At 45.7% G+C, this 22,365-nt stretch overlaps 1 protein-coding gene across 5 annotated transcripts in view; it reads right to left on the bottom strand.

The window, feature by feature from the left end:
* Nucleotides 1-22,365, bottom strand: part of C1QTNF4 (C1q and TNF related 4) — a 131,842-nt gene that overhangs the window by 26,026 nt on the left and 83,451 nt on the right. For 2 of the 5 annotated variants that reach the window (XM_069623093.1, XM_069623094.1), the window contains one exon: nt 3,175-3,231. The exons of the other annotated variants lie outside the window; for them this stretch is intronic. The gene's annotated coding sequence lies outside the window, so the exon portion shown is untranslated. The remainder of the gene's footprint in view (nt 1-3,174; nt 3,232-22,365) is intronic. 5 annotated transcript variants of the gene reach the window in all.

Below are 22,365 nucleotides of genomic sequence, written 5' to 3'. Positions count from 1 at the left end.
TTTTAAAATAAGTGTAGGAAGCTGAAACTCAAAATGTAGTGCACTGCACTTAACATTCCCTTGAATAGCAGGTGTGTTTGTTTGGGGGTTTGGATTGCGTGGCGGTGGGGTTTGTGGAGAGCCGGGGCAGGCCAGCAGGGAACATAGTTCCGTTGCCTCTTTTCGTACAATTCGACCACTGGCCATGTTACAAGACTGCTGACTGGCAAACATGAGGGCAGTTGCTGGTGCCCCCCCTGAAGCTCAGAGGCCCCTTTCATGCTGCTGAGGCCCCCCGAGACTCGAGGCCCGTATATGTTACTGGGGGCCCCTAAGGCTCGAGGTCCCTTTCATTTGAAACTGTTGACAGGCCCTGACACCGTCCATGCTGCTCCCCATAAGCTTGCGTCTGGCAGAGTGGGGGCCCCTGTCACTAAGCCTGTGCGTTCCCAGCCTGTGCTGAGTCCTTAAAAACACTTGTGTGTACAGGCGCGTTATAAATGCCATATCATAGCATATCCCCAATGGCTGTCCTCGGTGCTCTTGTGCGCTACTTACGCCTTGTTCATATTACTAGCAGACCAGGTTGTAAGGCTGCAAATGTCGCTCCCGCTGCTCTTTCAACGCGCGCGCGGGCTGCCACCGCGTGTCACTGTTACAGCCTCTCTGTAATGGATCCAAGAGTGCGCCAGAGGGGCCTGCGGGGCGCAGACATGTTTCATTATTATCATATTTTAATGGAAAGCTCCAGCAGCGCGCGCAGGAGACACTGCAGCTCCATGTTGGTTAACGGGGCACAGAGCGATCGCAAGAAAAACAAGCATGACAAAGCCAATAGTTTAGACGTTTGTATTTGTTTACTGCATTTTACATTTAGCATGGAGTGAAGGACTACATAATGACAGCACAGGGAGGATGACAGCATAGGTGGGAATGAAGGGCAGCACTAGGGAGTGAGGGAAGCACTGGGGGTCTGGCGGTATAAGAAATGAATGGCAACATGAGGGGGAATAAAGAGTCCAACCGTTGAAAGCTAGTTCAGCAACAGTACACGGGAGCATTGTATGACATTTGTAGGAAGGAGTGACAGTGCACATGGGGGGAGGAAAGAAGGACGGTGCAAACGGGGAAAAGAGTGACAGCACAAATGGGGGGGAAGAGTGATAAGTGGTGCAGGTGTGCAATAGAATGAGAATAGGGTAAGTGAGGAAGCCATTGAGAGAGTGGGCCATCGATGCAAGAGGAAATATGAGCGAGAAAGGGTGAGTGAGGGAGGGTAAGCAATCAATCGAGAGTGTAGAGAAAGAAGGGGTAGGATGAATGGGGTAAAGAGAGTTGGTAGGGCGGGTGGGGTAGAGGAAGTTGGTAGGGTGCGTGTGAGTAGAGAGTGGGGTTGGGTTGGGGTAGAGAGAGCGCAGGTTGGGTGGATGGGGTACAGAGGGTGGTGGTAGGGTGGATTGGGTAGAGAGAGTGGGAAATAGGGTGGGAGGGGTAGATTGATTGGGGGTAGGGTGGGTGCGTGGGAGTAGAGTGGGGGCAGAGAGACTGGGGAGTGTGAGGGTGAATTGGGAATAGAGAGAGTGGGGGTACAGATAGTGGGGGTAGGGTTGATGAATGGGGGTAAGTTGGTTGGGGTAGAGGGGGTGGGGAGTAGAAAGAGAGTGAGGGTTGGGTGTGTGAGAGTGAGTGGGTGTAGAGAGTGGGGGTAGAGAGTTGGGGTAGTGGGGGTGGGTGGGGTAGAGAGTGGGGTGGGTGGGGGTAGAGAGAGTGGGGTAGGGAGAGTGTGGGTAGAGAGTTGGGGTAGGTTGGGTGGATGAGGTAGAACGGATGGGGATATGGAGAGAGTGGGGGTTTGGTAGAGAGTGGGGGTTTGGTAGAGAATGCCCGCATTATAATTACCATGCTAATCACTACATGGTGAAGTTATCCGTTTATCCATACACGGATATTAGAAAGCAAAAGTAACGAGTCAGAGTTTATTTGACAGCTGTGAATGTACTAAAATGTTGCTATTTATGTCCCTAATCAAGTCAATTATTGGCATGCAAAAACACAAGCCGAGCACTGAACATATTTCTGAGAATAAGCACGGTGACATTAGACTACTTTAAATTCCAGCTTGATTTTGGGTATCAGAAATTGTGCAATCTATTTTGGGGCCCTTGGCAACATTTAGGGGCCCTGACTAATGATGCATTCTGATACGCGTAATGGCATCAGGGCAGTTGGTGTGCACCCATTTCCCATCTCCTCTATGATGGTCTCTCCTTTGCAATCGTTGCGTCCTCCTATTCACTCACAATGCAACTCGCCCCCTCCCACCCCTGCAGTGTCCTCCTTTCTATTCCAGCACCTCGCCACATGTTCTTTTTATTTTCTGCGCCATCTTCTCTTCTGGCAGGAGTAAGAGATGGGCATGTTGCGTGTGCTTTGCACCGGGCGGAATGTGCACTTATTTCATCTGAATTAACTTTTCAAGACTTGCTCTTGTCCCACCAGAATTAAAAACCTATTCGAGAAGGCAGATCATTTGGCTATTTTGTAGAAGGTTGTCAAAACATGGGACACTGGAGCGAAAAGCAAGACGTCGAATAACCGTAAGACAGCGTGAATAGCCACTGAATACAGAGCGAGCCACTGGGCCACATTACAAGTTTGCCAGTACAGTAACAACGGTACCGGTAAGCTTGCCAGTACCGTTGTTACCGTACCGGCAAACTACGAGTTCTGCTCGTGGGTGCCTTTTCACCTGCCAGTTATGACCTGCCGGGCGGACCTGCACCCGCGAGCAGAGAATATTGGATGCCGGTACATCCAGCCTCCCCATTCCCTCAAATTGCCATTTGAGGGAATGGGAAGGCTGGATACACCGGGAGCATTTTTTACCGGTGCCCGGGAATGGGCAATTACCGGGTCTGGCGGGGCCGTAATGACCCGGTAATTATGCATTCCTGGGCACTGGTAAAAAACCAACTCCGGCAGCAGCTGTGCCACTTTTACTGGTACGGCTACCGCCAAAGTCATAATGAGGCCTATGGTATCTCCACGGATGGGGGCTCTCTGTTCCTATCCCGTGGCCTTCTTATCTCCACAGCACACACCCGGGGAGTTCTCCTATTTTGTGGCACTGGGCCTTTCATCTAGAGCACAAAGGCGTCCCTCACAAGTGCATGAACAGAGTCAGGTCTCGCTTACCAGCACCAAGGAGCTCGCCATTGAATCAGCTTCCTTCCTTAGCTGTTGGGCGGCAGCCTGGGAGGAATGAGAAAAAGATTGCAGCTGAAAGTAGCCTATAAAAATAGCCTAAAATCGCACAAAATAGTACAAAATAGCCCAATAACACAAATCACAACACAGCTGCGAACGAGAAAGCCCAGCCGACTTGCTTCTTACAAAGCTGCTGATTGGAGCAAATCTGGCTAGGGAGCTTTTCATTGGGCAGTGTGGCAGAGGAGTGTGGAAAAAGAAAATTCAGTGAGTTGGCAATTTCATGCTGTGGCATTGCTGGTTGCTATGCCAACCAGATATTCTCAATTCAAAACCCCATTTCCGACGCTTTCTTTTTTAACAATGGTTTTTGCAAATTTGTGGCTCGCGTCACAAAAATGCGCCAAAACCAAACAAAAGTGTGTGGAGGCGACAGCAGCTCTCTGTGGTGTAATGGTTACAGAATGCCCAAAGGCCACAGCAGCAGTGTCAGGCGCTGGGTAATGACTGATCAATTCAGGGGTTTATTTTGAGTTCAGTGGAAATTGGTTGACATGCATTAAAACAATTACCACACATTGGGGCTCATTATAAGTTTGCAGGTATCCATACCGGCAAATGTTCCCACTGTTTCTGCCGCCTGATATCCCGGTATTACTGGGATATTACAAGTGGCGGAAAGGGTGGTAAAGCCCCTACCCCATATGGAGTAGGATAGGACTCCATAAGGTGATTTGCCAGTATTTCTTTGGCACCGCCAATACTGGGTCCGAAAATACTGGCTGTTTTATGCCGGTGGGGGCCCGAGTTACCTCCAGCTTTTGCCATGCTTGCACTTTGTCGGTCAGGTAAAAAGTCGGTATACGTAAACACTGGCAACTTATTTGCCGGACCATCAGGATTATAATTAGGCCCATTGGGTTTCATTGCAGCCAAACTCTGGTTACGTTTACCGCCACTTTTAAAATGGTAAAATCTGAGTATGTAGTCCCATATCTTGGAGTCCAGAGCACTCCATTTGGGATTTGGAGGATTTCCCAGGGTGCTATTTTCGGCAGTGTTAATCCTCAATTTCTTGGAGGTAAAGTGGAGGGGATACCGTCAGTTACATGCTGTAGGTGTCCCTCCCACTTCACTGTCGTACCTCATCAGCGCCATAGTTGGCAGTTTGGTAATGGAGGTGGGAACGGAATTATTACCATTTTACCAACCCTTTTTCCTTCACCGGCAAACTCCTAATGAGGACTGTTTTGCGGATTATCCTCTTTTTAGAGACTTGGGGAAAACCTGCATATTGTATTTAATGGAACAATCCCACATGGAAAAAACACATATCAAATACCAGAGAGGATAAATCTGTGTGTTCACTATTCAGACTACATGGACCTACATCCAAAGGCAACTGCCACCCAAAACCACCCATAAAATCACTGAAAAGACCTCACCCATGTTACTGCAGCCACCATGCACACAAGGGGCATCCGCTAATGCTGCATGATAAGTAAAAGGTCTGAGATGTGTCTGAGACCTGGGCTTTACATACACTGACACTGGGCCTCATTATAACTGTGCCGGTCCGGTGACAACGGTGCCGGTAAGACTACCGGCACTGTTGTTACCGGACCAGCACAGTATGACTCTGCGGGTGGTTGCCGTCCCGCCAGCCAGGGTCAGACCTGCCGGGCGGGATGGCACCCGCTCGCAGAGTTCTCACGGAAGCACCGGCACCATTGTTAACGGTGCCGGTGCTCCTGTGTCCCCATTCCCATGGAGTTCTGTGGGACTCCATGGGAATGGAGACTAACACAATTACTGGCACCTGACTTCCCAGCCACCGTACTTAGAATAGTCCGGTAGCACCGGGAAGTCAGGTGCCGGTAATTTATTATGGGTCCAGCAGCTACCTTCCGGTTTTACCGGCACGGCTACCGCCGGACCCGTAATGAGGCCCACTGTAGATCAGGCTCAGTACTGGCCAGAGAACATCAGACTCCAAGTGAACCATCTCTGCTCCCAAATAGCACTGAAGCGACTTCCATTCCTGAAAGCCTTCCTCCCTGGCCTGCCGGTGGTTATTTTATGGAAACGTGCGAGGTCCTTACGGGCCTCCTCTAACCCGATCCTACCCACATCATGAATCTAACTTAATGTCACATAAGTCATGCCCTTAACATTGGACAAGGGGTAGAGCTGGATCCCTACATTAAACCACTCTACCGGCAACTCTTGGTACAGGAACCTTCTGGAACATGGCTGCAAAACTTGCTTGTCCTGAACAGTGTTCCACTCCCACCTCCCCACCATTTCCTAGACCATCGCCTCCCACGCCCCTTCCTAGTGCTCCGAAGTGGTTTCCTCTGCATATGGCGCTGTATAAAAGAGTAAATAAAATGTGTTTAGGACTTTGTGGCATGTCCTATCACTTTTTAAAGCCGTTGTGAGACGCTGATACTTCACGCATGCGCTTTGTATGGACGAGGATTCACGTCATTCATGAATATCACGCAGATGTACGGCATAGCACGTTTTCAGAAATTTAAATTCTGCATGGAAACACATCATTTTAAATTGAACCCTTTAGCCATAGGGATGGAGGTAGCGCTTATGGTGTCATCCAATGGGGATACACAAAGGGACCCGTGTCTGGGGCCATTTAGAATTAGAGGAATAATAACTCTCTGGCCATTGACAGGTGATAGAAAGTGATGGGAGAATAGTAAGGTTATGATATGTTCATATTCTTTGTTAAGAGCAAACCTTTGCCACAGGGTTGGCCTTCTGGCGCTGAAGGAATATGACACAACCGCAGTCCAGAGTTAATCGAGGGATTAAATAGGTCTTTAAGGATTTCCTGACAAGAAAGCGATGGTCTGTTGCTCTAATTTGGTAGAACATTCCATAGCTTTGATGCTAAAATTCTGAAGGCACAAAAGCCTGCGTTTCCTGAAACGTGGAATACACCCTAAGAATGGAATAGCATACTGCAGATTTTACAGAGGGGAATGAAGACTGCATTTCTGTGCTAGGATTTGAGTTCCTTGATCACTTGATCAAAAGACTTGGTGGACTGGACAGGCCGTCTATGACGCACTGCATGCATTTGCCCTTCAAATTCAGGACATCACTGTGACGAACTGACTTCTGCCCTGCAGGAGTACATGGATGAGCAGAGGCTAAAGCGTCTACGTAGCCCTCACACTTCTACAAACCAAGAGCAAGACTATCATAAAGGTCAAGCAGGCATAGTTAAGAGATATACCTCCTTAGTTTTCTGTCGTAACGTGGTTCAAGGGAAGGCTATAGTCTTAAGAGGGGTGTGAATGTGGTTCAGTAGCTACCCAAACACTGAAGTATAACAGTCCAAAATAAAGGAATGTTCAATCAAGATTCTATAGAAATATATAAACTTTAATTAAACACACCATGTACAATTATAACTTACTAGAAACACATTACACAAAATCCACCCCTGAAAAAAGAACACTGAATACGCAAAGATAGCAAGATGCACAGTAATGAATGAGGGGTGTAAAGCAAGTAGCCACAATCTTCTTTAAACAGATATGTTCTTGGGTGCAGAAGGGATAAAAGTGACCTAACCAGACTCTGCTGCCCTCAAATAGAACAAGGGGGGCAGTTAGAAGTCAATAGTACCTTTCTGAGGTTCATGGTGGGCTGGCAGTTCTAAGATCGGGAGAGTGCAAAACGTAGCACCGGATGGTTCCTGGTGGTTCGAATGTGTCGAATGGTTCTTGGAAACAGTCCCAAGCAGTTCCTGGGTGTCTTGGCTCTTGGGGTGCTCTCGGGGTGCTGTGAGTCCCAATGCAGGGTCTCAGGTAAAAGAGGAGTCTTTTGCTTGTGCTCCCAAACACATGGGAGGCTGGCACACAACTGCAGGGGTCCTTCAACACCGTGAGGTCCTGCGAACTGCTGTGGCTGGCAGAGAGGCAGGCCTTGTTCCAGCAGCAGGTTCATCCCCAATGGTCCCTGGGGTTGGGGACAGAGCCTGTCTCTACCTTGGAATACCTGTCTTCACCCCCAGAACTGGAGGACTTTACAAAGAACTGCACCCCCAACAGGGTCCAACAAAATCTTCTTCAAGGGTTGGTGTCCAAAGCATGATTCAAAGAAGTGGTGTAAGGCCCCTCCTTTCAAAGGTAAAAGTCCACAGGTGATTGAACTACAGCTAGCCTGCTTTAGGTGTTCAATCCCTGTTCTTGAAAGAGGAGAACATTGCCCTTCTGGCATCACACTGAAAGTACTTTGTGGTAGAGGAAGTGGAGGGGAAGAAAAGGAAGAGGCAGAGAGAACAATATGGAACCCTCCCGCGACTGCACAAAGCCCTTCATTCTCAATAGGATCAAAAGCCTTTAGATATGCAGCACCCTGGTGTGAGGCGAAGCCTTTTTATGAATGGATGTGCCCTTTGATTCCTGTTCTAGGCCAGCTTCAGGTGGAGTGGCTGTCCATGGGAAAGGGTGTACCTGCCCTTACAAAGGAACAAAGAGAGGCAATCCCCCAGGCTACATTCCTGCCAGTAGGGCAAGGTCCAGCCTGTTTGGGGAGAATACATATAACCCTTCCACTGCTGAACTGGGCTAACAAGGCTGACACATGTGTGATATGAGTTTGATGTGGCCTGGATAACTATGAGAGATGCTGTCCACCATGCCCTAAATTCAGGTATATTTATAGTTTAACTGGCTACTAGGACAGGGGTACATACCTCAAATTGAGAAGGGCACCTGTGACCTCTGAAGCCGCTCTGTGCAACCGGTAGCTGCAGATCAGGATAATGAGGCAGAAGGGCACAGGTAGACACTACGCTTTTGTCATGGAGTTTATGTAAAGGGAATCTGACCAGCAGATTTCCCTTTCAGAGATGGGATTACCTGCATCATTTTAATAATTAATAAAAATTAAAAAAAAGCCAGTGCTTTTTACGCCCTTGCCAGATGGCAATTCCTCAAAGTCACCAAGAAAACCCATTATCATTTAACACTTGGACGCTTATCCTGGCTTTCCTCAACATGTCTCAAAAAGTTGAGGTAACAAAGGTCTTGGCCCTCTATTGCATTGACTAATGCAACAGTCTGTATTTACATCCCCCTACAATCCCGACCCCGACCCACCAGTTGCAAATGAGCCAAATATAAGCTGCAAGGCTGGACCTTGTCCTGAAGTCCATCGCACACCAGCTGCCCATCGACTGCACTGGATATCTGTGGAGCTACAGCTATCCTTTAACACCTTATGCTTCATTTAGCTTAATGACTGCAGTGGCAATCCAGAATAAACCAAAAAGAAAAATTCAAATTACTGCCGTACAAGGCCTTTCAGATCAGCCAACTTCTTTTCTCTTACCCTGGCTTGTGCCAAGAAAAAGACAATTGGTGGCAGATTGATGAATGCTGCAGGTGTCATCTTAAGGAAGGACCTGTCATCTTGAGGTCATAGGACAACACCTCCCGTTTAGGCGAAGACTAAAGACACTAATATTCAAGCTTACCTCTGATAACCCTTGATGGAGTTGGCCTTATACACACCGATTTCCAAAATAAAGGGTACCTGACTTTAATCCCTGGTCCTTCAGGCAACAAATCATGAAAAACAGCACATCGTGGACCAGTTAATAGAGGAGGACAAAAAGCACTTACTTTCTATTTCCTTTCACAAAGTATTTAATATGTATTTTATTACACAAGATTTTGTTTTTTTATAAAAAAGATTATAATCATACAATTCACCTACAAAATTCTGCTCACATTTTTTCCCCCGTCATTCACTCACTCACACTCCAACTCCCCTTATCGCAGTATGTCTTGATTTAACACAAAATGACTGTATAACATCAATGACTGTCCACAATTGTTATTTTAAACAGTATTATTTTCCCTTTTCTTGCTGTAGGTGACACAATCTGCATATTACTATTCCAACAGATCTTAAGGCCGACACGTGTTTCTATTGTCAAGACAGGACATCACTGGTTGTGTCCTTTTATTGATGCAACCTTCACCAGGACAAGAAACAAAGTACCAATTGCGTCTTGCTTCACATACACTGGGGTGAGCCACACCATCTCCACATTTCGTTTATGGGGGAGATACAGATGTGATAGACGAATCCCCACTCCACTTTCAGACTCAACCAATTACCTGTGGTCTATCTCTCACTGCGGCCACAAACCCGTATTGATTCCAGGTTAACTTCTCTCGCTCAATTCTACGAGTGGACCCAACTTCTCTCTCACGATATGGTGCTTATTCTTTTTATTCACTAGTTCAGTCACAGTTATTCCATATAATTGGCTAATTCACAGTAAGTCAATATTGGCCATCATCCTTCCTGGTAGATCAATCTAGAATCTGTGCGCTTAAATGTGTTACGGGCACATCAACTTTCTCTCACGACAAATATTCTGCAAAAATACTTAATTCACAGTTCTTCCATATGTGTGGCTGATCCACAGTTAGTCAATGTTGATCATCACCCATTTCTGGCCGGGCAATCTCAAAGGTATGCACTTGAAAATATATTGGCGGCACACCAATTTCTTCTCATGTCACATTTACTTAACACGAGGATCCCAGCGTCTTCACTACATCGCGGGATACTTTGTGAAAGGAAATAGAGGATGACAAAAAGTACTTACTTTCTACCTACTGGTCCATGATGTTCTGTTTTTCTTATACACACCGAGACTCTTACGTCACTGAAACGTGCACCACTTATTGTGTTCCTTCACCACTGTACTGTTGCACCTTCACACGTCTGTTTTGTTTTGTTGCCATTTACCTGGCTTGTTTCACACCTCCATTTTGCCCTCTCACTGGCAGATATCTGTTTCTGAATCTTCAAAGGCTTCGAAGAACCAGACCAGCTCCCTCCGTTCTGTTTTCTTCATTTCCCCTCAATTTTCTCCCCCACTTCAATTTGGGGTGGTACAAAGTGACTGTGTTCGCAGTTGCATCTTTCAGATTATGGATGGCAAGTGAAGGACCTATAGGTCTCGCGAGATGTGTTCAAACCTATGTCTTTAGATTACTAAGCATGCTGCAGAGTTGAGCACTCTATATATTAGCAGAAGTGGAACGTCTTTGAGTACTATCTGCATAGTCCGGCTGTGAAAGTACAAACAAGATCTAGGGCAGCCTGAATTCATCCTGCAAAAAGACAAGTAAGGAAAGAACTCTTTCATTAGCTTTTAGGTAAGGAAACCCTTCTTTATAACTGAAGACACTCACAGAACCATTGACAATTCTTCATCGATGAGAGAACCAAGATTATTTAGCAGCTTAGAAGGGTTAGGGGAGTCTCTCAGTGTGATGAGATCGAGGGAGGCAACATATGTTCAGGGTCGTCGAATCTTCATTTTTGATGAGTTTGTTGTTAGGTACTTCTCAGTAACCCACTTTTCATTTGCAATCATGCAATTCAGAAACTTTGACACTGAATCCTGGGCACTAGGTTTGAGTTTGAAGAATAACTGCATATCATGAGCATAGCTCTATCCACCTATGCCATAGGTCTTAATGAGCTCAACTAGTAAGTTCAAGTATAGTTTGAATAAAGAAGATAGCAAGGCGATTCGAATGAGGGTTTACAAATAAATTGTTGTCAACCTGTCAAAAAGGAATTTAATTCAATCTAATTCAGTCGTGGAAGAGGTCCAGCAGAAACAATGCCCTGATGCCACTGACATCTATTTGCTTAGATCATCCAGTCCAGTTTTCCTACCATGTCACAGTCTTTCTTATTGGCATCAAGGGTAAAACCCACACGAGGAGCATTCATACATTGTCTTAAACATGTCCAGACTGGCTTCAACAATGCAGGCCAGTATGGCCACGCAAGAACATGTTCTTGCAGTGGCATAACATTTGTACAGGTATGAATGTTAAAGCCAACATTATGAGTGTTCTTATGTGGCCATAATGGTCTCCATTGTTACACTAATGCAGAACATGTTTTCTGTTGAGCCATCGAGGGTTTTTATACTGGTAAAAATCAACAAGAGTATGTTCCTACATAGGGATACTGCCATATTTTGGCAGATGGAGCATGGACGTGTTTAAAATAGTATCATTCGGGCATGATGGGCAAAGCGAACATGAGTATGTTCTGAAATGGAATACTGGCATATATTGGTGCAGCCAGCATAGGCATGTAGGGGCACTGTCAGCATGAATATGTTTTAATATTTTGGGCACAGACATGATGAAAATGATTTGAAAAATGCCCCTGTGCTTTGTTGGTGTCTTGGGATCGATTGTGTGTTTTCATGTGTTGTTAACTTACTAAACCAATTGCACATTCTGTGGCTTTTAACCCAATTTTTCACAGAAAGTATGTCATAAGGTGCATAATTATAGCCCATTATTTTTCATATGTTCTCGTGAACTCCCCATATCGCCTACTTATTGATCGGAAACATTTACACCCTTCCAATTAAATAATTCACAAGCTGCCACTGATTAATCAGTGATTGTGAAGAGGGTCACATATTTTCTCTGTCAAACATTACTGTCTAAAGATATGTCCAGGTGAGTGGAATTTGAGGCTTCTATGAAAATGAGTTAATGGCACAAAACTTCATATCCAGTGTTTCACCGACTTCACGTATTGAGTCTTTAAAGAGGAACTTCCACACTAGTGGGGAAGTTTTAACTAGTACCGAGTTAGCCCGATCTATTCCAAGATGCAAGTCTCCCAGTACTGCTAAGTTTTTGAACGTCATAATCATAAGATGCCCCGCTGTTAAATCCACTTCATGGGCAGTAAAGGCTGGGGCTGCTTTTGGGGGATAATGGATCTGTAGAAAATACAAAGTCAATGTTAGGGAATGGTGCAGGATATCTGGAGTAGATTTCACTTGAACATCACGGGAGGCAGTTATTGCTAGGCCCCCTCCTTGCCGGACATTCCCACTCGCATGTGTGATCTTAAAGGAAGGGGGGCGGAGGGCAGATCCTGCATGACAGGAGCACAGTCATCTTTACGCCAGGGTTCTGTCGTTATCAGCACATTTTATGGACTTAGATAAAATCACAGATATCACATATTTGTTTGACTGCTGTCCTCGTGTTGATCATGGACTAGTTTTTGTGTCCTGAATAGGAATGCGGGGTAGGCTTCTAATCACAGACATGCTTTTCGCTTCATTTTTCCTGCAGTCAGCCTCTTTCAGTCGCAAAAATGTGTATGTCACTGACAAAGCATTTGTCTGAGCCCGAAATGTTTGACGTCTTTCTTTGGTAACAAAAAACACTGTACTGCCCCTGCCCCTGATAGGAATTCACTAATGGAAGCGGGTATCCTCTTCATTCTCGCCTATCACAATGGTTTGTACATCACCAGCCTGCCTGGCATTGACACGACACGACATGAAAATGTTATGCCCTTTAACCGTGGCTTCGTCCAGGATGTGAATAGTTCAAATGCATTTTTTTACAGAGACATCATGCTCCTGTCAACAACGAAAAACAAGATGGATGCATTGATAGGAAATGAAAAGTATCATATACATTGAGTACAGAAAAGAAACGTGTCATGGTTTGTTTTAAGGTTGTTTTTCAGTTCATGGACACCTGTATGAATGCAATCTTCTCTCCACAATTCCAAAGATAAGATGTATGGGGAGTTCATGTTAACTACTCTGTGAGTATAATGTTTGGGTAAGCGAAGACCATTTACAGTAGTCATGGCTATTCGCTACTTTTCTTGACTTTAATGCCCAGCAATTTATTTGAAGTAGTCTTCCATTAGGGAGATTAGACAGGCCGTTAGTTGCAGTGCTGTGATCTAAGACGCGAATTGAAAGTCTGGTGTGTCTGGTTAATAAGAATAATTGTATGTAAAACCACAGCACATGTTGAGCTGCCACTCATGGTAGTCCAGTGAGGGTGGGGATCTGCTGTGGCTTGGCCAGCTATGTTTTTCTGGTTTGCAAACCAAGGAATAGTGGAACTTTATGCATCAGGTCTGTACTGTCATTTACAAGAAGCTACTGGCAAAATGTGACCAGCAAAGGGTTAAGTTAGCTCTTTTATCACTTCACATAATCCAAGCTGAATTCATTTGGGTAGAATGATAAATGGTGATTTTGTAGTTAGACAGTTGTAGTTGTGTTTGGTTCATACCCGGTGTCTTTTTTGTATACCTCTTCATTTGATCCTTGTCTTTGTTGTTTGATCAGGCCTGTGGTCAGTCCTCATTTAAGTCTACTACTTCGATTTTGGACACAAGATTGTTTATATTGGATTAGGCCCAGAAACGACATCATTTTGCCCTTTGCTGCTGACTTTTAAAGTAGTCCTTTAAATTGCAAATGGTTTTATATAAGACTACCCTATTGAGTTGCAACTCATGAACATTAGGGCGATTTCTCTGTCAACTCCCTGGTTCTTCACTTAAGTTTCTTTCCATGTGTTTTCGATTCTCCTGTTGTCTGGCATTTACAACTGGCTGGTCCATTATGTACTAGGTCACAGCTGACCCATTTTGTATCCAGATGGGAATATCAGTGATTGATTACTTGGGGCATCATTTGGTAAATTGTGTCTTGCCTGCTTTCTGCAGAGGTACTTCTCTTGTTGATTTGAGTGAGCTCTCCAAAGATCCCCTGCCTGGCAATGGGGGTTGCTGTAGCATTTTATACTTTAAAGGTACCTCTTGGTTTAGGCCATTCACAGCTGCTGTGGCTGACTCATTCCGCTTTCTATCCCTTTCCATAACAGGTGGAACGTTCAGAATCCACCTGATGTGGTGTAGCTTTGGGTGAAATGTGTGCATGCTTTAAAGCAAAGCGAGACCTTGTTCTGCTGCCTGGCAGTTTTCTTATGAACTTTTCGTAAATTAAACAGGTTCCTGATATTCCTGTATAATATATTTTATTTTCATTTAAATGTTATACCAATGCACCAATTACAGAATTTATGAAGAAATACGCCATCGGAGGGGGGCGGGGGGGGCATTACCACTTATACTACTTAAGGTAATGCCCCGGGGCCCATAGTTAGAGGCCAGAGCGAAGGGAAATCTGGGGAAGGGGGGGGGGGGTGGGTGTGGAGGAACTTACCTCATTCCCCGGTGAGGGGAGTTGGCGGCCCCCAGCCCTGAGGAGGGTCAGGGTGGCAGGATTACCGTCTGGAAACGCCTGCATTCTGAGCCTCCCCATTGTCGCTGGGAGGCCGCCACACCCCCCTCACCGGGTACTAATATACAATAACAAACAAAAAAGGATGGAAGAGATGGGAGGAGGAAAAACCAAAACCAAATCTAGTGTTCTGATTATTTCATTCATATAAATCACTAAACACACTCCCAATGTTGGCATATTCTTCTAATTCATCCTTCCTCTTGAAGGACATTTTTCCCTAGCAGACAGCATAATCAGGCTGTTAATCCAATCTTCAGATGCCAGGCTCGCTATATTTTTCCACAATCTCAATATTTGTTTTTGGCTACAATTAATGCTCTTTATGCCATTTTTTCTAGAATTACTTAACCGTGGAACTTTGGGCATCAACTCAAACACACAGAATACAGGAGAGCTTTGAACGGAAAGGCCCACAATCATTTATATCCTTTATAACACTTAATCCCAAAAGATCTACACCTTTTTACAATCACAGAACATATGAAAGTCGTTCAACTCATGGATTTACATGAGCAGCAAATATCTGTTGTTAACAGTGCCACATTTTCCATGAAGGACAATATAAGGAATGAATCATCTTCTGTTGCGTAAACCTCACATCCAGATCAACTTGCCATCAGGAAGGCCCAGCGCATATATGAGACCCATCTTCATGAGATATTTTCTGCCTCATTTCCAATTCCCATCTCTCTTTTCCCTTGGATAACAGACCATCTGGATCAGGCGCAGTGATAAGTCGGTATATGGCTGAGACAGACAGACATGAAGATTTAGATCATCTGTACAGGTCTGGAACAACATGAAGGTTCAGACCCAAAGTTGTAAATGAAAGTTCAAACATGTCTTGGAGTTTTCTGTACTGATGAATCTCTCTTGCCTCCAGCTTTTATTTGAATTTGAGATATCTGATAATGTGCCCCCCAAGTGCTCACAATGCGTCGTAGTCTACCCCTTCTTAACTGCAACACAAGGGCCCTCATTACGAGTAACCCGGTCCAGAGAGAAAGGTGGTAAAACAGCCAGTACTACCGGCATTTTTCCCAGACCGGCTTACTCCGAGTCTGCTGGTAGGGACAGTGAACAACTGGCATGCCTGACCTGTGGGTAGTTCAGGCCCTGTGAGGGCATCATGAAGTAGACTCAGCCTACTGAATAGAGTTTTGGTATAGACACTTTTACTAACTAGAAAAGGAGGGTTGGAAAAGGGCCTAATTTGCTCTATGCTAAGGTGGGATTTCCCTCCCTAAATACAACTAATGATAGTCTGTGCCAGGAAGCCCAAAGCAAATGCCTGCCTGTGTCCAAAAGCTATACTTGCCCTCACATTTAATTGTATACAATGTGTAGGGATGTCAGCATCAAATAAGAAGTTTTAAAATAAAAAGTTCAGAGCTTCTTCCAGCTCTTAGGTGGAAAAGTTTTTCCCTTCCCCAAGGTTCAAATAGTTCACGCTACAAAATAGGGGATCCAATGTTCCAAAATAACACAACTCTTTGGGATATTCAATGTTCCAAAATAACACAATTCCTTGGGATACTTCCCAGCTCTTCGGGTTTGGTTACCTTTCAGCAATTTATAAAGTCAGTTCATCAATTTCAGTTCACACAGGTTTTCCTTCATTCAATCACAAAGTGGCTTTTCCTTAGGTGGGTGTATTTGAGCTATGCTCAGTTGTTGGTTCACCTGGTCCACCCATTACAGGTCACGTAACCCGACAAACCTTACCTTGTCTTGGGAGGATAGCTCAGGGGTAACAAGTTTGTTTTGGAAGCAAGACGACGCGGAGCAACACAGGTTTGATCCCTGGGTCTGTGCTTAGATACCTCTGGGTTTTTAAGCATTTTATAAATAACCAATAAATAACTGCATGCTATTATTTAGGCCTCTGCCATGTATTACACAGAGGATGCTTCACACATAAAACAGTGTAAATCGCCATGCACTTAATACATAAAGCATGCAAGGGGACAGGTGGGCCAGGCTGGTGGAGGTGAGGGGAATGGGCTGGGCAGGTCAAAGCCAAACGTAAAATCTACCCTCCTTGCCTTTCAGTTATCCTCTAAACCTACCTCTCATCTGCCTTCAAGCCACTGGTGTCACGGGGGCCCCCACAGACCCTGCATTGCGGGAGGCCCCAGTAGCACTTGTCCTGAAAGGCGCCCCCAGATAGAGAAAAAAATATTTCTCCCAAATTCTTTTTTTTTAAATGTTTCGTTTTGAATTAACTCTACAGTCATAAAGCAATTATTTCTGTAACAGAAATAATGTCTTTATGAAGGCAGAGTGACTACAAAAAGAAACTTTCTTTCTGAAGTCTGAGGGCTCCCCGCACCGCATGACATTGAAGACCCCATGCTGGAGGCCTCCATGTTATGGGGTGGGGGGAGTCCTTTGACTTCAAAAAGAAGTAGTTTGTTTTTTAATTCACTCTTCCTTCATAAAGGAAATACTTTCTTTATGAAATCAGAGGGACTTCAAAAAGAAACAATTTCTTTTTGAAATAATAGGGCTCCACTCAACCCCATGACATGTGCGTGTGTGAGTGTATTTTGAAAGGGTGTACACTTAAATGTGTAGGTGGCTGCCTGTGTGAGTGTATGGTGAAAGGGTGCACACTTAAATGTATGGATGGGTGCCTGGGTGTGTGTGCCTCTATGGTGAAAGAGTGCACACTTAAATATATGGATGGCTGGGTGTGCGTGTGTGTATATGGTGAATGGTATGTGTGCTTGTGTTCAGGGGTGCAACAAAATCTACATTTTGGGGGGCAAATCCTTCAAAATGTTGGGAGAGGCACTAACTTCATGGGCAGTGGGAGGGGCAAACTTATTTTTGTGGGGGCATCTAACTTCTTTACAAATTTTAATGAGACTATTCTAGTGCAGCTTCAATGTTACACGCAGTTAACTCTCTCCTTTAAGTCTGAAAGCACCCACTTATGGACTGTTGTGAGAATGAGAGGTCTCCTGTTCCCTCTCTACCCTTCCAATCACTCTTCTGGCAGGCAAGTACTAAACCCACATCACAATTTAATTGGCTAAAAAAATGTGCATTTGAATGCAGGTGCTAACAGTGAAATGCTTTACGTTAGTAATTGCTGGGCCCTTGTAAACAGCGAAACCCAGGTGCCGTTTAGCATCTGTGTCCTGTTCTGTCCGGCAACTGCTCTTAAGGTCAGCCAGGTTGAGTGAACATAGCCCACAATTTCAGGCGGGGGAGTGCTGAAGCCCAGTCAACTGAAGGGTGTTACGCCACTACTTGTGTTTAATGCCTTGAATACTTATTGGTCATCGTCATTACTCTTAGCCCTATTCTTCCTTGTCCCTGTACTTGTGTATGAGGCAGTACTTGTGTATGAGGCAGTGTGCCTCATACACAAGTCCTGGTACATGGAGGTAATGGCTGATTTAGCTACCTGTAATCTTCATTACACCTAGTCCCACTCTTCCACATCCCAGTACTTACCTATGAGGCAAGGAGCCTCATACATAAGCTCTGGGAAAAGGAAGAGGGACGTGAAGGCAATTCTAGGCCAAGGAGCTGTTTTTGGAGGTTTGGCTAGAGGGTGGGAGGGAGAGGGGATGTGTGGGAGCGGGATTGTGCAATAAATCATAATAGTTGTCCTTGTCCAGGCTAAGCAGGCATGACAAGTGGCTAGATAGGCATTTTGGTGCAGCCAGTCTAGGCATTCTCAGTTTGGTATGACTTTTTTTTAACTGCCCATTTCTGATAAAGCAGTCCTGCTAAGTGTCCTTGGCTAGACTGGCATTTGGGTGCTGCCAGTCTAAATGTTTCTTACTGCAGCATTGTTTATTTTTTTGGGCCTCTGTGATAAAATGATAGGATATGAGTTATTTATAAGATGCCTGTACACAAGTGCTTCTGGGCGCGACAACACAAGGGAGGGAAGATAGGGGGAGGACAAGACAAATGATCTTACTAGGCCATGTGTAATTCAGATTGCGCAAGTCCGTGAACGAGAAATGCAAGGGGAAAGGGAGGGGGAAGTGCAAGGAAGAGGGAAGAGGAAAACAGGGCAGTAATGCTCTAACTAACAGCCAGGGCAGCGCGGCTCTGGGTAATGCAAGGAGAACAAGGGACTGTAGCGTTACAGTTACAGCCCCTAAGTGCGTGGTAGGCCCGGAGGCAGTGCAAGGGTGACTGATCAATAAAGAGCCTGGACTCAGTGAGACTCTGAGCGTAACCAAGCAACCAGTCGTTACAGCAGAGAGGTAGGTCAGGTAGGTCAGCAGGGGAGGGAGAGGGAGAAAGCAGAGCAGAAGAGGAAAGTTTTGAGCTGCTTCCGGAACTTAAGGTAGTCCGCTCAAGTTTGAGAGGGTCAGGGAGGCCATTCCAGAGGGAGGCACCTGCAGAGGAGAGAGATCTACCCCCCACTCTCTGCCTGGAGAAGCGTCTAACCCTTAAAGGGTTGGAGGTAGCTGGGGAAAGGGCTCCAGAAGGAAGGTATTTTGGAAGAGAGTGTTGGATGTAGTGTGGGGCCGACCCCAGAAAGCCTTGTGGACAATGCAAAGGGTCTTGAACTTGATCCTTGCAGCCACCGGTAGCCAGTGGAGATATTTCAGGGGTGGAAAGACACGATCCTGGGGCATAAAGCCAAGGACAAATCTTGCAGTCCTGCTCTGGATTAGTTGCAGAGGGTGAAGAGTAGAGGAAGACATATTGAGAAAGAGGTTGTTGCACTAGTCTAGTCTAGAGAAAACAGGACTCTTGAGAGAGTGAGCTTCTGGGGGAAAGTGAGAAAGGGAAGAGTCTCTTTGAGGAGGAGCTGGATGTGGGATTTCTTGCCGACATCCGCAATGTGAGAAGAGAAAGAGAGAGTGGAGTCGAATATGACACCAAGGTTTTTTGAATCGCATGAAGGTGAAGAAGGTGAAAAAATAGGGCCCAAGGTGGGTGGCCAGAGTGAGAGAGGGAAAGCAGGGGCAGGGATCCCAATGAGAAGGATCTCCTTCTTACTGGCATCAAGGCAGAGATAGTTGGAGATGCACCAATCCTGAATTGTGGATAGACAGTCAGGAATGAGCAAGAGAGAAGAGGAGCCTGAAGGACAGCTGAGTGTCATCTGCATAACATTGAAAGTTAGAGGAGAAGGTAGAGATTAGGTGGGCCAAAGGGGTCAAGTATAGGTTGAAAAACTAGGGTGAGAGGATTGAGCCCTGGGGAACGCCACAGGTAGAGAGAGAGGTGGCAGAGAGAAAGGGACCAAGGTGGACCTGGGAGGGGCAGTCCACGAAGACAGAGGTCAGCCAATCAAGGGCCTGATTCGTAATGCCCAGGTGCGCACGTAGTCGATTGATCAGGATGGCGTGGTTGACTGTGTTGAAAGTAGAGGAAAGATCAAGGAGGATGAGGACATAAGGAATGCTGGAATCAAGGTTAGAGAGCAGAATTTCACAGGTGTTCAGGAAAGCAGTTTCCATGCCTCTGGCAGCTCTGAAGCCAGACTGATGGTCATGGAGACAACCAACAGATTCAGTGTGGAGAGAAAGCTGGGAGATGGCCAGCTTTTCCAAGAGTTTGTCCAGGAAAGTGGTGATGGAGATTGGGAGATAGTTTGCCGGGCAGGTAGGACCAGCAGACGGCTTCATGAGGAGTGGGTGCACAAAGAAGAGTGCTTAAGGGGAGAGGGGAACGTTCCAGTGGCAAAAGAGTGATTACAGAAATCGGCCAAGGCTGGAGCGAGGGTGACAATATGGTCCTTGAAGGTTATGGAGGAGCAGGAGAGCACCTGTTTGTACAGTACTTTCATAGATCAGACTTTTCTAGAAACCTCAGGTGTTGACAGAGAGAAAGAGGAGAAAGGAAGAGGAGAGGTAGAGATGGCCAAAGGGGGCTGAGAGAGGGAGAGGGAGAGGAAGAGGAGATAGAGGACAGGATGTTCTGAGTTTTAGCTGAGAAGTGAGAGGCGACAGCCATACAGAGGGCCTGGGAGGGACAGGAGAGGTAGAGACCGCAACAGGATTGACCAGTTCCTTGCAGACTTTCAAGAGTTTGGCTGTGTTGTTAGAGGCCGCAGATACCCGTGCTTGAATGTGTGCTCTCTTCTTGATGAGTGTTATTGCTTCGACTGGCATTTTGGTGCAATCATTCTAGGTATGTCTAAATGTGGCATGGCATGCTTTACTGTAATGTTATTACATGTCTACACAGCTCTACATTGTGCAGCCAGTGGGATATGTTTTCAATGTGGTATGGCATTTTTAATAGCAAAGCATTAATGTTCCTGTGCACTGTTGGTGACTTGCATGTATTGGATTGGTGTTACACTACAAAACAATTGCAAACACTGGCTTTTTAGCCAATTTTCCTCAGAAAGTGTGCTGTATATTGCATTAAAACACATATTTATATCTTTCTCCTAGTACAGTGTGCGGCATACCCTTTCAGCAGCACATTTGTGCGTATTGTGCAAGCGTGATAATCTAGGCCGGCCCAGAGTGTGGCACGACCTGTGATGTGTTGCTGAGTTGGGGTCAGGGGGGGCCTCAGCATGGCTCGCAGGGGGGCCCCCACATTTTGTGTTACGCCACTGCTTCGAGCTAGCATTTTCTCCTCTCCTCTACTCTGCCTCTGTCCCTCACTTTCTACTGCCTCCAAGCTAGCACTTCACCCATCATGGTCACATCCCAAGCACAGCTGGCTGTACCGCCTACCTGCACTTAAAAATGTCTAATGTTGGTTGTCCTTAATCTATGTATGTCCACCCCTGTATTGTCCCTGGTCACTGTTCCATTTACTCCCCTCTACAATCTGGCCAGAATGTCACTCAAACTCACCCCGTTGTAAGAAACTCACTGCTTCCTGTCAAATCTTATATATCTTATTGCATAAAAAGAGCATTGTTCTTCCCTGTAGATAAATAAATAAAATAAAAGGAATGGTTAGCTTATCGGCGTGCGGACAAGGGAACAGGGCAGCTGAGGGGGTGCGGGGAGGTGAGGGGAGAATGTATGGATTTGGGATGGGGGGGTTCCCCAAAATAGGGTTACTGGTGAGGGGAGTATAGACAGGCGTTTCGAGGGTATCATCCAGAGAGGCAGTGCGGAATGGCGAGGAAGGATAGGTGATAGGGAGTGAAGTTCCATGCTTTTTGCAACTCCTGTTGTGTGTGATTCTCATCGCAATAGCAGTGGAGAAAGGGATACGTTTCAAAAAGGCCACACAGGACCATCATTTCACTGATTTTCTATGACGCTACACAAGCGAAACTTCTCGTTCTTCTGACAGAATGCACTTCCTCCTCTTCCCCGGTGGCTCATAAAATATACCTCGTAAAATCACCTGCCCCAGTAAGGAGGCAAGAGGATCTCAGAGTCTCTCCAATGTGGGCAGTCAAGTAAAAGATCGCAGAGTCTTTCTCTCGTGAAAATATCCCATCTCTCAAAACACCATGCCGCTTAATCGATCTACAATCCTACGGGAAATGAAGATGATTCCCGCCCTTAAATATTTTACAACTGCTGACATTGATGTGGTGACTTTTCCTTTTGGGCCCGACACAAACACTGCAGAGGTTACTCTGAAATCAAGATTGGGGGTCGATTTAATCTTGGGTGAGTCATTGGCATGGGACCATAGAGGTCTCAGGATCTCCCAGATATGTCCAACTTTAATAAACACGAATCAAAGGTTTTCAGTGATCCCAAAGCAGAAGACAGAAATTAATAATAAAGAGAGAATTCCTTCTAATCCATCAAATATGTGGGAAATGGTCCCAGAGATAATCTCTCAGGTCTTCCGTAAAATGGGCGTTCCCCAGCAGAGACTCTAGGGAAGAATCAAATGTACTATCATGGAACACCAGAGGGTAAGCATCTTTCTCCCAGGAACCAAGGAAATCACAAATATTTAAGTCATCTGATCTAATACTATTTCAAGAGACTTGGTTAACTGGTTTAGTTGGGTTTTGATGGTTTTTCCATTTTTCAGCAATTGGCTCGAGGGTCAGAAGGGGGCAGGCCAATAGGGGGTTTGCTTGTGGCATATAGCAATGAGAC

The sequence above is a fragment of the Ambystoma mexicanum genome, chromosome 11, assembly GCF_040938575.1.
Source record: "Ambystoma mexicanum isolate Mex_15411 chromosome 11, UKY_AmexF1_1, whole genome shotgun sequence".
NCBI lineage: Eukaryota > Metazoa > Chordata > Amphibia > Caudata > Ambystomatidae > Ambystoma > Ambystoma mexicanum.
The sequence above is the reverse complement of the archived record's forward strand: the minus strand, read 5'-3'. Positions and strand labels throughout refer to the sequence as shown.